General features: G+C 33.5%; 1 long non-coding RNA gene across 1 annotated transcript; it reads left to right on the top strand.

Moving 5' to 3' along the window:
• Nucleotides 1–12,171: 12,171 nt before the first annotated feature.
• LOC144580670 (uncharacterized) lies at nt 12,172–16,217 on the top strand. Its single transcript, XR_013530627.1, has 3 exons — nt 12,172–12,256; nt 14,709–14,751; nt 16,002–16,217. It is a non-coding gene; the product is annotated as an uncharacterized LOC144580670 (long non-coding RNA).
• Nucleotides 16,218–17,138: the final 921 nt, after the last annotated feature.

Genomic DNA, 17,138 nt, shown 5'->3' on the forward strand with positions numbered 1-17,138 from the left:
AGACCTAAACTTGTTATGCTTTCAACTGTAATTTACATTTTATACCTGTTGTTAATGAAAGACTTTCAATAAAAGCAGCATTCTATTTTTAAATTTTTTAAATTAGACCAATAATTCCAGAGCCTCTTTTCTTCTTCATATTTACCTTCTTCTCTTGCCCTTCTCCCTCCCTCCCTCCCTCCCTCCCTCCCTCCCTCCCTCCCTCCCTTCCTTCCTTCCTTCCTTCCTTTCCTTCCTTCCTTTTCCGCTTTTCTACTTTTGTATATTATAGTTACAGAATTTTAGTTACCCTTATCTCAACAAAGTGTTTTGGTAATTTCATAGTTGTTTTTGTCATAAACAAAGAAAAGTTTTTCTTTTTGTGGTAACAATATGCCAGGGTAGTGTGTCAAAACCAGAAAGATGGGGAGCAAATGTGAATTTTAAAAAATTTCCCTGGGTAAACATATTATTGCTTTCTATAGTCAAACCTCTTACATGTAAGTTTCAAGACAAAGGCCATATGAAGCTCCATTTTAGTGCCATAAGAAGACAGAGGAAATCTACAAACTTAAGCAGCATGTTTTAAACTAATGTGCTCTCTAACTGAGTGAAATTCTCTTTCTTTGGTAACTGTTATTAGGAAAGTTTGTTTGATGTTTGTTTTCCTATTTATCTTATTCCCTTATCAAGTCACCTAGTTAAGTGAGTTTTGAAAAAAATATATTATTGTTTACTGTTTTAGCTACTTATTATAGTGGTCAACTAGAAAAAAAATTCTATATTTGACCTGTAAGAATATTGTAAAAAAATAGTATTTATTAAAAAAAACTATTTGACTTTATGTTCTGGGATCCATGTGCAGAAAGTGCAGGTTTGTTACATAGGTGCACACGTGCCGTGGTGCGTTGCCACAGCTATCGATTCATCATCTAGATTTTAAGCCCCGCATGCATTAGGCTTTTGTCCTAATGCTCTCCCTCTTGCCCCCTTCAACCCCCAACAGGCCCTGGTGTGTAATGTTCCCCTCCCTGTGTTCTCATATTTCTCTCCCACTAATGAGTGAGAACATGCAGTGTTTGGTTTTCAGTTCCTGTGTTTGCTGAGTATGATGGCTTCTGATTTCATCCATGTTCTTGCAAAGGACATGAACTCATTCTTTTTTATGATTGCACTGTATTCCATGAAGTACATATGCCACATTTTCTTTATCTAGTCTATCATTGGTGGGCATTTGGGTTGGTTCCATGTCTTTGCTGTTTTAAATAGTGCTGCAAGAAACATATGTGTGCATGTGTCTTCATAGTAGAATGATTTATCATTTTTGGGTTATATGTCCAGTAATGGAATTACTGGGTCAAATGGTATTTCAGATTCTAGACCCTTGAGGAATTGTCACACTGTCTTCCACAATGGTTGAACTAATTTACACTCACACCAACAGTGTAAAAGCATTTTTACTTCTCCAGAGTCTTGCCAGCATCTGTGGCCAACATCTGTTTAAAACCTAATTTTAATATTACAGGAATATATTGAAAGTATCCTAAGGTAGCAGAACTACATAAAAATATAATTTTAAAGTGTTTATATGTAGTAAAATATAAGCAGCCATTTTTTTTAAAGTCAAACATTTTGTTGAGATACCATGCCATGAATGAAAATAAATTATTTTTTATGAGTTGGAAGATATATATATATATATATATATATATTTTAAATTACTTTTTTTCTTTTTTGTTATTGTGTTTTTTTGAGATGGAGACTTGCTCTGTCACACAGGAGTGCAGTGGCGTGAACTTGCCCCCCTGCAACCTCTGCTCACAAGTTCAAGCCATTCTCCAGCCTCAGCCTCTCAAGTAGCTGGGATTAAAGGCATATACCTGTAATATTTAATATTTTAAAATACTAAATTTTTTTTGTATTTTTAGTAGATGCGGGGTTTCACCACATTGGCCACAGTGGTCTCGAACTCCTGACCTCAAGTCATCTGCCCATTTATGCTTAAGGAATTGTATCCAAAAGCATTTAAGTAGCACGCTTTATTTCAATGCTTTCTCCTAACACTGTCTTGTAACACTCAAACTAATAAAATATTTCTTACTTTTGTACGGAGCCAGCCTTACATTACCCATGGGTACCCCAGGTTTGGTGGCGACAAAGGAATGAGAAAAAGACAGATTAAGAGAAAAAGTGGGACCAGGGACCATTACTTTATTACTCTGGAGGCGACAGTGAAGGCCCCGAGCTTTGATTATTCACAGTATTTATTGATTACAACTGCTTTGATCTATAGGATAGGAATGGAGTGATGGTGGAGTGAATCAGTGAGCCAGAACTGAATTAGTGAACTGGAACTGGTGTGTCATTCTAAGGATTGATCACAGTGGTGGTTTGGGAGTTTCACAAAACAAGAACATGTGGTTATCTTTAGCTTATTATCTATAGGCAGCTGATGGAACGTGGACCTTATAAGGAGCCTACAAGTTTGGCTACATCATCAATGAACTTCCACAAGGACCAAGAAGATCCAGAAGATAATGACCTCACCAAATAAAGTCAATAAGGCACCAGTAACCAATCCCACATTGACAGAGATATGTGACCCTTCAGACAGATCATTAAAAACAGCTGTTTTGAGGAAACTCAATAAACTTTAATAAAACACGGAGAATGAACTCAGAATTCCATTAGAGAAATTTGACAAAGAGTGTGAAATAATAATTTAAAATTCAAGCAGATATTCTAGAGCAGAAACATACAATTGACAAACTGAAAAATGCATCAGAGTCTCTTAACAGCAGAATTGATCAAGCAGAAGAATTGGTAAACTTGAAGACAGGCTATTTGAAAATACCCAGGAGAAGATAAAAAAGGATGAATAAGAAGAAACAGGCTTATAAGATCTAGAAAATAGCCTCAAGGAGGCAAATCTAAGAGCTATTGACCTTAAAGAACAGGTAGAGAGATTGAGGTAGAAATTTTTTTCAAAGAATTAATAACAAGGAACTTCTCTAATCTAGAGAAAGAATTGATGTTCAGTACAAGAAGGCCATAAAATACTAAGCAGATTTAATTCAAATAAGACTAAAAAAAGGAATTTAATCATCAAACTCCCAAAGGCCAAGGAAAAAGAAAGGATCTCCCAAGCAGCAAGAGAAAAGGAACAAATGACATACAAAGAACTATAGTGTTTCTGACAGCCGACTTTTCACTGGATATGTTAAAGACCAGAAGAGAGTGGCATGACATATTTAAAGTGCTAAAGTAAAAATAATAGTAACACATTACAAAAATAGAGCATTTCTAAAATAAATCAATTTCTTTTGAATTATTTCTGATTTTTGAAAGTGCATTGCTGGGATTCAGTTAAGTAGTGTGTGTTCATTTTAAATGAAATGTATCATGAAGTAAGTAGACCTGAAACCTTGTCAATGTAAATTTCCTTGTTTGAAAGCTATTCGTCTTTCATGAAGGTTTGCAGACACTGAATTCCTCTGGGACTTTAGAAAAGTAGAAGCAACTAAAGAAATGTTAGTCATTGGAAGAGAAGCTAGTGGAAGTCCCTGAAGTCACTCTACCTAGTGTACTATTTTGCTTAGCCTTAGCCTGTTAAAGAGCAAATCATGGAGATGAGATTAGTTCTTTACATTTGTCCTCCTTAGAGTATAATAAGCATATAAATACTCTCAATCTTTTGCTGCCTATATTTTAGCAAAGTTTTTTTTTTTATTCTGAATATTGTCCTCAATATGGTAGAACAGACTTGTTCAAAGCAAAGTTTGGATGACATGTTTTCTCAGGAAAATCTGTTTCTGCTGCTAAGAAACTGCCACCTACATCCATCTGTGGTTTTCTGTTTCTTGCCAAACTTCTCTGTTGTCTTTATGTGGATACTGTCTTTGTCTCTTTTGTGGTATCCAAACATGGCAGGCACTTCTATCAGTTGCATTCCTTTGCTAAAAGTGTTTTACTCTCCTACTAAATATGACAGTCTATATTCATACACATGTGCACACATATTCCATACTTTAATGTATGGAACACAAAGTCATTGTAGCCAACATAGCCAAATATTTAATAGAAGCACACCACTGTCGTAATGACTCTTATCCCCGATTGGCAGTAGTGTTTTATATAAAAATTATGAATTATAAACTAAAAAGCAGAAAATATAGAACATCTTTACAATAGGTTCACACAGGGTTCTTCTTATTTTTTATTTTTTTTAGTTGGGGGTTTCACTCTAACAGCCACACAGTAGTATGATCAGAACTCACAGTAACCTCAAACTGTTGAGCGCAAGCAATCATCCTGCCTCAGCCTCCCTAGTGGCTAGGACCATAAGCATGCACAACCACGCCTATTGTGTTTTATTTTATTTTGTGGAGATGAGGTCTCATTATGTTACCCAGGGTCATCTCAAACTCCTACCCTCAAACAATCCTCCTGTTTAGCCTCTCAAAGTGGATGCAGGTCTAATGAAAGAAAATACATTACATGGCAAATAAGAAATACTGGAAATAATCATTATTTGCAAGTTTTCAGAATTGAAGAAAGACATGTGCTAGTTAGTGAAAACAGCCACAGAAAAGAAACACATGCTGATTTCCAACCAGATAAATAAAAATACATTCTTAGATTGATATCGTGTAATGAAATCTCTAGAAATAGTGATAAAAGTTCATTAGCCACCGAGAAAAAAATTAAAGATTACTTATACAGAAGAAACAGACTTCTACTTTTGGCTATTGCAGGGTGTTTCATATCAAAAAATTATTTTACTTAGAATACCTTAAAAGTTAGATAAGGATGATTTACAAAACAAAACAAAACAAAACAAAATCCTCTGTGAGTTATTGGAAAACAATCCAATTAGGCAGAATGTGAAAAGCCGGTTTATAAAGAACACTCAGTTAAAAGTTTAGTTTCTGCTGATTTTTTGAAAGGTGTTCTGATTAGTAGTATAAGCCACAATGACTAAGTAGAAAATGTCAGTCTAGCATTTTGGGCAGTTACAATGACCTGGGGACAGACTAGTTGAAGTTTATAACTACCAAAATATAGAGGGATTTGAGAAGCAAGGCCTTGTGAAAAATAATACAAGACATGAAGCCACAAATTCAGGAATGTCAATATTATTAAGCTAGAATAAATCAATGAAAATTAGTCATAGGCAAATCATAGTAACATAGTGATGATTAAAGACAGAGGGAAAACCTTAAAGTCACCGACAGAGTTGATTTTATTGTAAAGGATATATAAAGCTCAAAATAGCAATATTCTTACTATAATAAGAAGAAAAATATGGACAAATTTAATTACGTATATTTTTATTGAGCCCCTCAAAGTTGCAAGGAAAGCAAATAGGCTGAAATCTAAGGAATGTCAAGTCTGTCTGCAGGAGATAGGGCTCAAGCAAATATTTACCTAAGGCCAAGCATAGAACAAAGTGTTTCATAAAAGTAGGTACAAAGACACCGGCTAAAATTGTTATCATTTACTCAAGGTCAGTTGTGTGCTAGCATAAGCATATAGAAGCCCTTGGAATCATAGGTAGAAAGTTATCAATCTTCTCTGTGAACGTCCAGAGGTGGTCACAGAAAGGGCTGGATACAGACTGAAGAGGATTTACTACATGGTACATTCATAAAGAATGAAATCAACATCTGGAGCCTCACACAGACCCTTTTCCATTGAGCCCGCAGAAGAAAGGGAGAAATGCCGTTACTGCAGGGCAAAAACTGTAGAGAAACTATAGCTGGGAGAATGATAAAGGAAAATAATAAGGTACGGTATAAAAAAATGCAGCACTGGAGACTTTATGCCAGTATCATTAGAAATCTCCTGCCACTGGGGGGGAATCAGAAAATCCTTTCTTCTATAAAGCCTACCAAAGATACAAACTAGATTTTACCTGCCATGGGGAAAAGAGGCAAGATCACTGAGAAGGTCTCTCTCTTAAGATCTGATTAGAAGATTGTATCAGGAGTACAGAGAACTGTCCCTGCTCCTAATCAATAGTCTAGAAAGTGCCAAGGAACTGCAAGACCAGGCCAACACTGGATGAGGAATGAGAATGTGTAGTGCAATCATCTCTGTGACATAAGCGCAGTAACCTTACATTAAGTAAAAATAATCAACATATTCAGCCTTCGAACCTGGCTCAGAGACGTCTCTGATGTTGACATTATTGATTTTACCAACATGGGATGGAACATGACTATGATTAATACAGTATAGTAAATACTGTAACAGAAAAGGCAGAGGACATAAATTGCCAGAGCATGAATTTAAGACAAGAAATACAAACTATAAGAAAGACTCAAATGGAAAAATTCTAGGAAAATAAATAAAATCAGGGGAATAAAAATAAAGCATGCCTTAGAAAAGTTCATCAGTAGACTTGTCATTTATCTACACAATTGTCAATGACAAAAAGAGTCAAACTCTGTACATTATTTTGAAGAGATTTATTCTAATCCAAATATGAATAACAATGGCCCATGATGCAGCCCTCAGGAGATCCTGAGAACACGTTCCTGAGGTGGTTATAACACAGCTTGGTATTATACAACTTTGGGAGACATGAGCCATCAATCATGCATTTGGATGTACATTGGTTTGGTTCAGAAGGAAGGACAACTTAACGCGGGAATTGTAGTGTATAGGTAAATTTTAAAATGTTCTGGTTGACAGTTGGTTGAGTTTGTCTAAGAACATGGGATCAACAGAAAAGATATGTTTGGGTTAAGATAAAGGATTGTGGAAACCAAAGTTTTACTGTTCAGAGGAAGCTTTTAGCTAGCAGGCTTCAGAGAGAAGAGGTTGTAAAATGTTTTCCTACTGGACTTAAAATGATACCTGACTCTTAGCTGACTTTCTCCTGGATCTGGAAAGCAAGAAAAACATAACAAGAAAAAGGGGCTTTTCTACAGAATGTAAATTTTTCTAATAAGGGACAGCTTTGTAGGGCAACTTCAAGATAGGATAAGGAAATAGAGTTGGGGTTAAAAATGTTTTCATTTTTTTTTTCTTATTGTTATTTGATGTTTTACCGGAACCAGGATGGAAAGCAGGCCACTTTATAGAGGGTGAAATAAAGCCCCTCTGATGAGACATTATGGTTTGTAGGGCATGATTCCCCCGACCCCTTAGAGAGGAATGTGGACAAGATAAGAAAAAAAACAAGTCAGAGTTTAGTTCTCACAATGACAGTAGAATATACATTCTTTTCAAGTATGCAAGATTCACGAAAATAGAGTATATTTTATGCCTAAACACAAGTAAAAAAAAAATTAAAGGCTTCAAATTATATGAAGAACATTCTTTAACCACATAGAATAAACTAGAAAACACTAAAAAGATGCCCTAGTAATCTTAATTACCTGAAAATTAATTGCCAGACTTCTAAATAACCCATAGATTAAATAAAAAGTTATAAGAGAAATGGGAAAGTATATTCAATTAAATGATAATGAAAAAACTAGGGAGATATATGTAAAGAACTAACAGATGCAGAGACAGTACTTACAAGGTTAAGAAATCATTCAAGATCTTTAAAAAAGCACACATAATTCAGCATTAAATAGAACTTCTTTAACACAATAATAGACATTTACAAACAAATAAAACATTTCTAAGGATAACATTATACTTAATGATGAAAGACTGATTCTTTACTCCTACAGTTAGGAGTAAACCCAGAATATATGCTCTCAATTCTTGTAATCAAATAACTCTAGATCCTTATGAGTGTAATATGTAAGATTTAAAAAAAAAAGCCATCAAAAACGATGAGTGTGTGTCCTTTGTAGGAACATGGATGAACCTGGAAACCATTCTCAGCAAACTGACAGAAGAGCAGAAAATCAAACACAGCATGTTGTCACTCATAGGCGGGTGTTGAACAATGAGAACACATGAACACAGGGAGGGGAGAACTATACACTAGGGTCTGTTGGGGAAATTAGGGGAGGGACATTTAGGGGATGGGGAGTTGGGGAGAGATAGCATGGGGAGAAATGCCAGATATAGGTCATGGAGAGGAAGGCAGCAAATCACACTGCCATGTGTGTACCTATGCAACAATCTTGCATGTTCTTCACATGTACCCCAATACCTAAAATGCAATAAAAAAAAGAAAAGAGAAGACATAGAGATTGGGAAGGAACAAATAAAGCTTGAATAGAAGCAACACACTTGTTGTCATAAACTTGTTTAATATACCTGCGTCTTCAGCAGCCATTTTTAAGCCTGGCATAAGGTATTTGAAATCCAGTTGTTTCTTGCCACCTTTGGCCTAGTTGAAACTTCTCCCTATGTGTTGGTTTGTATTATAGCCTGCTTGCTTCTTATCTTACTAAGACAAAATCCAACATATCCCAAGGCTATTGATCACAATAAAGCATAATGGTCAATCTGAGAGTCATGCAAATAAACTCTCCCTTTCATGTTGCATTTTCTAGTGACTATTGGTGTTTTCTTTAAAGTGGTCAAGCCACAATCTTAGCAGGAATGCCTAAGGGCTAACACTCACAGACCTTAGTTTATGCATAGTCTCACAGGTGATCTCTCTTTTGCTCTCTCTTATTCACTCTCTGCATTCCACAACTACTGGTTGAGCATCCTGCTGTCTCCAGACTTCTCACTGGCCCTCATGGGCATCCCCTTTTCTTGTAGATCTGTGGGTATTAAAATGCTTCTGTCACTCTGTTTTGTTGTGCTGACTCTTCTGGGTCCCACCACAACAACACACCCAAACTTAACTCTCTGCCTATTCAGGACTTTCTTAGAGAATGGCTATCTTTGTAGTAATAAACAGACCTAGGTCAGACAAAAACCACAAAGGCATCTACTAGTATCAAATTTCCTATGAGAGGAACATCTGGTTACCCGTTGGACACTTAAGCATTAGGTAGTCAACCAGGATAAAGATGTATTCAGTGAAATGCACAAAGTTAATATTCAAGACCAGCTCTTCTGAAGGCCTGTCAGAGCAGGGCTAAAATTTATATTCGCTCTTGACAGAGAGACCTCAAGACCAAATTAGAAAGAAACCATAGCAATAGAAATTGCTGTTAGTATTGACATGTAGATTTTCTAACAAATCTGCAACACAAGCAACTAGATGTCATAGATTAATTTAGTAAGGTCACATGATAGAAGACTACTACACAAAAATGAATAGTATTTCTCAACACTAAAAATAAATAATTGGAATTAAAATTTTAAGAAGTAGCATTGATTAAACCCCTCAAATCGTTTAAAAACTAGGTATAATTTTAACAAACATAGGTAATATCAGTGCACTATAAACTAAAAAAAAATGATATGAGAGATCAAAAAGATATAAATTAATGAAGTAAAGCACTGTTCATGTTTTGAAAAACTTAAACATTTTAAGATGTCAATTCTCTCTAAATTGATTAACAAATTTAACATACTCCAATCAAAACCCCAGAAAGAACTTCGTAGAAATATTTTGCAGAAACCAAAAAGTTGTTTACAAAATATGCCAATAAAACAAAGAAAATGGAATAATCAAAACAATTTTAGAAATGATTTCTAAAGAATGAAGTTGGAGACTCACATGAATTGATTTCAAGATGTACTCTAACGCTACAGAATCAAACAATGTGCTATTGGCAAAAGTAGAATAACAGATGAGTGAGACACAATACAGCACCCATAAATAAACCCAGCCATATATGATGAATTGATTTTCAAAATAATCCCAAGACAGTACTATGGGATTTTGTGATGCTCAATTGTGCACATTTGAACATCTATATGCAAATATATGTGTATATGTATATCACAAAATATATGTGCCTTTATGTATATGTTTATATATGTGTGTATATGAGATAAATGTAAAACTTAGAAAACCCAAAATTTCTAAAAGAAAACACAAATAAATGTCAAATATTTGTGGTCTTGTGTTAGGCCAAGTTTTCTTCATATCTCTCAAAAAGCACAGAAAATATTTATAAATTTTTCCTAATCAAAATTAAAATTGTCCATGTTTTAACCTAATTTTAAACGCATTTTTTCTTCATTTAAGAAAAAGAAGATATAAGTAAGATAAACAAAGATATTAAAATATACCCAACACCACTAGTCACTAGAAAATGCAATCTAAGGTCTCCAGCTCCATTCATTTTGCTGCAGAGAACATAATTTCATTCTTTTTAATTACTGCGTACTATCTTTTTGTGTATATGTGCTATATTTTCTTTATGCAGTCTACCATTGATGAGCACCTGAGTTATAATCAGGTCTTTACTAAAATGAGTAACACAGCAATGATCATACGAGTGGTAAAATGATTTATTTTCTTTAGTAACGGGCATATCTTCAGTAATGGAATTGCTAGGTTGAATGGTAACTCTGTCTTAAGCTCTTCCATAAGTGTCCAGATTTTTTTCCAGTGGCTGGATTAATTTACATTTCCACCAACACAGTGTAAACATTCCTTTTCCTCTGTAGCCTCATCAGTATTTGTTGCTTTTTTGACTTTTAATAATAACCATGCTGACTGGTGGAAGATGGTATCTCGTGGTTTTGATGTGCATTCATGTGATGACAAGTGATGCTGAGCATTTTATCATGTTTGCTGGCCATTCATATGTCTTTGTTGAGATGTGTGTGTTCATGTCTTTTGCCCATTTTTCATGAATTTATTTGTTTTTTGCTCGTTGAGTTGTTTAAGCTTCCCATACATTCTGGTTGTTGGACCTTTCCTGGATGCATATCTTCTCTTATTCTGTAGATTGCAGGAACAGAAAACATACTTCATATCCTCACTTATAAGTAGGAGTTAAACATTGCTCACACATGGATATAGCTGTGAGAACAATAGATACTGTGGATGACTAGAGAGTGGAGGGAGACAGAGTGTGTTTAAAAACTACCTTTTGGGTACTATGCTCACTACCAGGGTAATGAGATCCATATTTCAAACATCAATATCATACAACATTCTCATGTAACAAATCTGCACATGTACCCTCTGTATCTTTAGATAAAACAAAAGTTGAAATTTAAAAACTGTATATTTTAAATGCAGATTTTTGTGAGCCTGGCAACAACATAAATGGGTAGTTGTAAAAAAAATAAAAATAAAAAAAAAACAGAAAAATGCAAATTAATACCACTATGTGATATTACTGAAAACTTTTAAAATGCCTAAGTTAATAGGGATGGGGCCAAGAAATAAAAGAAAACTAACAAGAGGCCATTGAGGATATACATAACGAATGGCACTCACATACATTTCTGGTGGGAATAAAATTTTTGAGTAGTCACATTTCACAATAGTGTGCCCATTTCTTGTGAATTGATGCCTACACTTATCATATGACTCAACAGTCCCATTTCTAAATATTTATCAACAGAAATTAAAATGTATGTTCACACTCAAAACCTGTGTGCAAATATTTATAATGACCTTTTTATAATTAACCAAATTTGGAAAAATATATATTCTTTAACTGGTAAATAAATAAATATTCTATAGTGCTTATTCAGACTGTACAATGCTTCTTAATAAAAAAAAGAAATTAATGATATATAGAACTCTATAAATAATTCTTAGATGCATTATTCTCAGTAAAAACAATGTCAAAAGCAGACAATTACATTTTATAGTTCTCCTTTTCTATTACTTATTAAGAATGTATGGAGAGAATACAGATCATTTATTAACATGAAATGTGAGTTGAGAAAGGTATTGTCTGCAGATGAGCACTTGAGTAATAAAACACATACATCTGTATTATGGTGATGGTTACATAATTGTATGAGTTTGTTAAACTCATTCAACAACACACCAAAAAAGTATCAATTTTTTTCTAGTATATTTTACAACTCTATAAAACTAATAAAATAACAGTTGTATAAAAAAGACTGCAACAAGGTGATAGTACTAGGACTAGAAGAAAATAAATGAAAATGTACTGTGTAAATATTTTATACTACATGTGATTATTACTACAATTTCACATGACAGTAGGCAGAGAAATTTTTAATTTACATTGTATAAACCATAAAGCAACTACTAAAATAACTCAACAAAGGATTGCATCATATAAATCAATGTCTTAGTTTGGTTTGTGTTGCTATAACAGAATTCCTGGATACTCGGTATTCTATAAGAAAAACAAAGTTATTGGGCTCATTGTTCTGGAAGCTGGGGAATACAAAACATGGTGCTGACATGTGACAAGGACTTTAATACAGCGTTACCCGTTTCTGGAAATTGAAAGAGCAAGAAAGGGTGAGAGTGACATTAAGAGAGGGCTGAACTTGCTTTTACTTAACAAGCTTTCTCTTGATAATGGATGCCCTTCCTCCATAATGATATTAGTCCATTCCTGAGGGCACAGCTCTCACGACCTTTAGTAAGATTCCACCTCTGAATGTTACTGCATTAGATATTAAGATTTTACCACATAAACTTTTGGGACACATTCAACCATAGCAACCAAGAAGGTAGATAAAATTAAATTATGATAAATCAATATTTAAAGAAAGCCCTCCCCCAAATTCATTTTATTTTTTAAAATGTTATTTGCCACCACGGCCGAGGGAGGTGGATCACGAGATCAAAAAAAGAAAACTAACAAGAGGCCATTGAGGATATACAAAAAATTAGCTGGGCATGGTGGCGCGTGCCTGTAATCCCAGCTACTAGGGAGGCTGAGGCAGGAGAATTGCTTGAACCCAGGAGGCGGAGGTTGCGGTGAGCCGAGTTTGCGCCATTGCACACCAGCCTGGGTGACAAGAGCGAAACTCCGTCTCAAAAAAAAAAAAAGAAAAAAATGTTATTTGCCAAAGTAACAAGAGACTAGACTCTTTAAATTTGATAATCTAACAGCCTAGCAGCAAATATCATTTTTCAAAATGTAGAAATATTTTTATTGAATTATAAAGAAATATGGCCTCATATTCCTACTATTTATCAACATATTACTAAAAGTCAATACGTGAAATAAATAAAGATCAGGATGGTTAAAAATTAAGAAACACAATTGTATTCATTGACCACATAAGCATCTTGGACAAATTACTAAAACTAAAAAGAGTAGGTGGCTTCACATCACCATGTAAAACTTAATAGCATTCCCTTGATCCAAGCAATAACAGTATTAATGATATAGTCTCATTTATGATTATTGTATGATATGTCTCATTTATGATTATTGTAAGATATCTCATTTATGATTATTGTAAGAGATCTGTAATATGCCTGATGACAATTATTTGAAAGCTTTTGTATGCTATTACAAATTAACTGAGATAAACCAGTAAAACAATTGACCTGCAGTGAAAACTTAGAAATAGACCCAAACATAAACTGTTGCCTTAAATTTGAATAGAAAAACAATGGACTCTTCTTAATGTCCTTTTTGCATATACAAAAGTAAAATAAAATTATCACTTTTTACATATTACAAAAGTAAAATACATTTATAAAGTAAAATAAATTTATAATAAAAATAAACAACAACCAGTCAATTGTTTTACTGGTCTATCTCAGTTAATTTGTAATGGCATACGAAAGCTTTCAAATAATTGTCATCAGGCATATTACAGATCTCTTACAATAATCATAAATGAGACATTTTATACTATATCTTTAATGTTGTTACTGCTTGGGTCAAGGGAATGCTATTAAGTTTTACATGGTGATGTGCAGCCACCTACTCTTTTCATTACCTCTTTGATATATTATAGACGGAAATCCATATAAAATATGTGAAGACACACTAAATGAAGAAAAATGCTTTTAAACTTAACTATACCAAAATGTAAACTAAGATGTAATATGATTCCATGAATATCATTTACAGCTCACTCACAAAATAAGTTGCAAAATAAATTTGAAAATAAGATCCAGAAGGAATAAATAATCCATATAATAAAAATAAATACCCTTTAGAAAATAGGAAAATGGGATGAACAGGCACAGACAACGTGAATGTCACTAAATAGATTTAAAAATATATACAATTATAATACTCTACATTATTAGTTCCTAATGTGATGAAACAAAACTACATTCTAGTTTTATTCTTATTAAACTAATTTTGAGTAAGTAAAACGAAAAAAAATTAAAGAGAAAAAAGATAAATAAAAGACATAAAATCAGAGATCATGGAATACTATCCAGATATATAAAAGGATGAGTTCATGTCCTTTGTAGGGACATGGATGAAGCTGGAAACTATCATTCTCAGCAAACAAAAGAACAGAAAACCAAACACTGAATGTTCTCACTCATAAATGGGAGGTGAATAATGAGAACACATGGACACAGGGAGGGGAACAACACATATCAAGGCCTGTCTGAGGGTGGGGGGGCTATGGGAAGGATAGCCTTGGGAGAAATACCTAATGTGGATGACCGGTTGACAGGTGCAGCAAACCACCATGGCATGTGTATAAGTATACCTATGTAACAAACCTGCACGTTCTGCACATGTATCCCAGAACTTAAATAATAATAAATAATAAAACAGAGATCTCAGAGAAGTATGATAAAAACAAACAGAGGAAGGCTGCATTGGGAGGCTTGCAATAAGAATATGGACTGGCATAGATCAACAGGAATAATATTTCAGAAATCTGGGACAATATAATGCAAACAAGCAATAATATTTTTGCATTATGGTATTTTAAAATAAATATGAAATATATAAATTTAATTGTCCATTTTGTTTTCTTAGACTAGTCTAAAAGAAACCTTTGCAACCGAAGAATGATCTTAAGGTAAAATTCTAACTGAAAGAAATAGAATCAAGAAAATCTATCTGCCATAAAAAGGTTTGCATAAAAATTGTACAAATTAGAGTTGTGAAAAATTATCTTTATGTAAAATATGTAAAGTTCCTCAGCTTTTGTGGCACAAAGACATGATTTTTTCACTTAATATTTTTGAGAGGTTCTTTATTTTTAATGGCCATACAGTTCATCATTGTTTAAATTTCCAATTGGGTTATTAGTTCTATAACTAATGTATTAATATGAATATACACAAAACTAATAGATAAGCAGGTATTCTTTATTAATGCATATATCTCCCATGTATCCTAGAAAATGATTTGCCTATGATCACATAACTATGATATACACATTTACATTGTATAAATGTAGATTAAAATCTATATTTTAATATTTGATTTTAATAGATTTTTATGATGATATATAATCATTATAGACTTCCAAAAATCTTCAGGCATATTATAAGATTCTAAAACTGTACCTGTTCTTTCTTGGATAGAATTTTTGACATCAATAAGGCTGGATAATTAAATACTATCCCTGAGAACTGTGCTTTAGGAGAGCATGGCAAGTGAAGTTGATTTATTTTAGGTACTTTTTTCTTTGGTAATTCAGAAACAAAACATGTTCAGTAAGTTTGTGCATCATACTGAAGTACAGTGAGCTGTTATCCAAATCTGCATATGCAGGGAGATTTGTGGTCTCTCTTTAAATGTATGTAACTGCAATGCAGGAAAAACCTGACCAAAAGAGTCAAATATTCCATCATCCTTCCTGCTTTTCACCACATGTGAACTCCTATTAGATGTTTCATAACATGCAAAGATAAAAGAGAAACATTTCATTTCCTCCACTGGGTTTATTGAAGATATGTATCTTCTTTACTCACAGGGCACTTTATGAAGTAGAAGAGTAATGAATCAATGGCCAATAGGCCTTGCTTATATGCTGTGACATAGTGCCATGCTAATGGCTGCAATTTAGTAGTATCCAGAGCAGTTCTGAAAGAGGGATTAGGAAAACTATGAAACCAAAGCCATGCCTATATAGTATTTAAGATAAAAGCAATTTAACATTAATCTAGGCTAATATTTACTTAAGAAAAAGTATATTTTAGAAGTAGTAGCTATGATTTTTGTATCTAATTTCGTTGATGATTTAAGACAGTGGTTATAAATGAGTCTAGGTTTTATGGAGAGCCTCTCACCCACTCATCAAAATTATTTGTATTTATGAAGGTGTGTGGAAGTTTAAAAGGTTTGCCAGGTGATTTGAGTTATGCCAAAGATATTTGTGATTCATCTTCAGCTGAAACTGAGGATCTAAGAACGTCTTGAAAGATTCTTCACGGGAAGGGACACACATTCTGTTGCCATGATAAGAGGTATTCATGTTATCATAAAAAACGAGCCTCAGTTAAAATAAAGTCATAGCCTCTTTGGAGAAGATACAAATTTTCCAATCATCTGATTGTAAGTCTTGCAAAAGAAAGCACTGAAATCTTAGTGGTAGAAATATTTTATTCCATAATTATTATATAATTGTGACAAAAAACAGAGATTAATTAACAATATTTTTACTGTAGATATATATCAAGCTTTTTAAAACATATGTATTGTAAAAATATCTACATAGAAATGTAATAGAGAAGAGTAGTAAAAGATGAATTAATCTAATGATAAAAATTGTGTGTGTATATTAGATGAAAAAGATGTAATAGTTATATGACCTCTAAGGCCTTTGTGTATTAATAGAAATAAATATGCCTCTAAATAATGATGAAAGATTTAGAAACAAAATTTTCTTCTTCATTGCATTATAATGAACCCACATTTGATCTTTTACCATAGTCATTTTAAGTTTTTTCTTCTACAGATAATTAACTAATTGTTTTACTCTGGTACTTTCCTGAACGCTATAGCAAACAACTATAAAACTTAAGTGTTTCATATGAAAGGAGACCCCTGGAAAGGACTCTAACAAATAGAAGTTGCTGATAACTTTAAGATAATACCATTGAATTGGGTAAAAATTCCCAGAACTCATATGAAGAAACTGATTGAGTCAAAGAACTGCTAACCAAACATCAATCGGAACAAAAATTAATTTCAAAGAAATTTCATGACACATTTACCTGCTAAGTTGGCTACTACTGAAATGTGAAAGATATGCAGCTGAAACAAACTCCAAGTTTGTTGACCATCAGTCAAATCACTGATGATGACCTATGTAATAAACAGTGCTATATACTTAATTTGAAAAACAAAACTGGTATTTAAGTGGACATAAATTTAATGTTAATTATGGACTCATGAAGGGCCCAGAAAATGGTCTTGCCTTTTCCATGTTCTTAAAGGTTCAATTATTTTTTTAAA

Source organism: Callithrix jacchus, chromosome 21, assembly GCF_049354715.1.
Source record: "Callithrix jacchus isolate 240 chromosome 21, calJac240_pri, whole genome shotgun sequence".
Classification (NCBI taxonomy): Eukaryota; Metazoa; Chordata; class Mammalia; order Primates; family Cebidae; genus Callithrix; species Callithrix jacchus.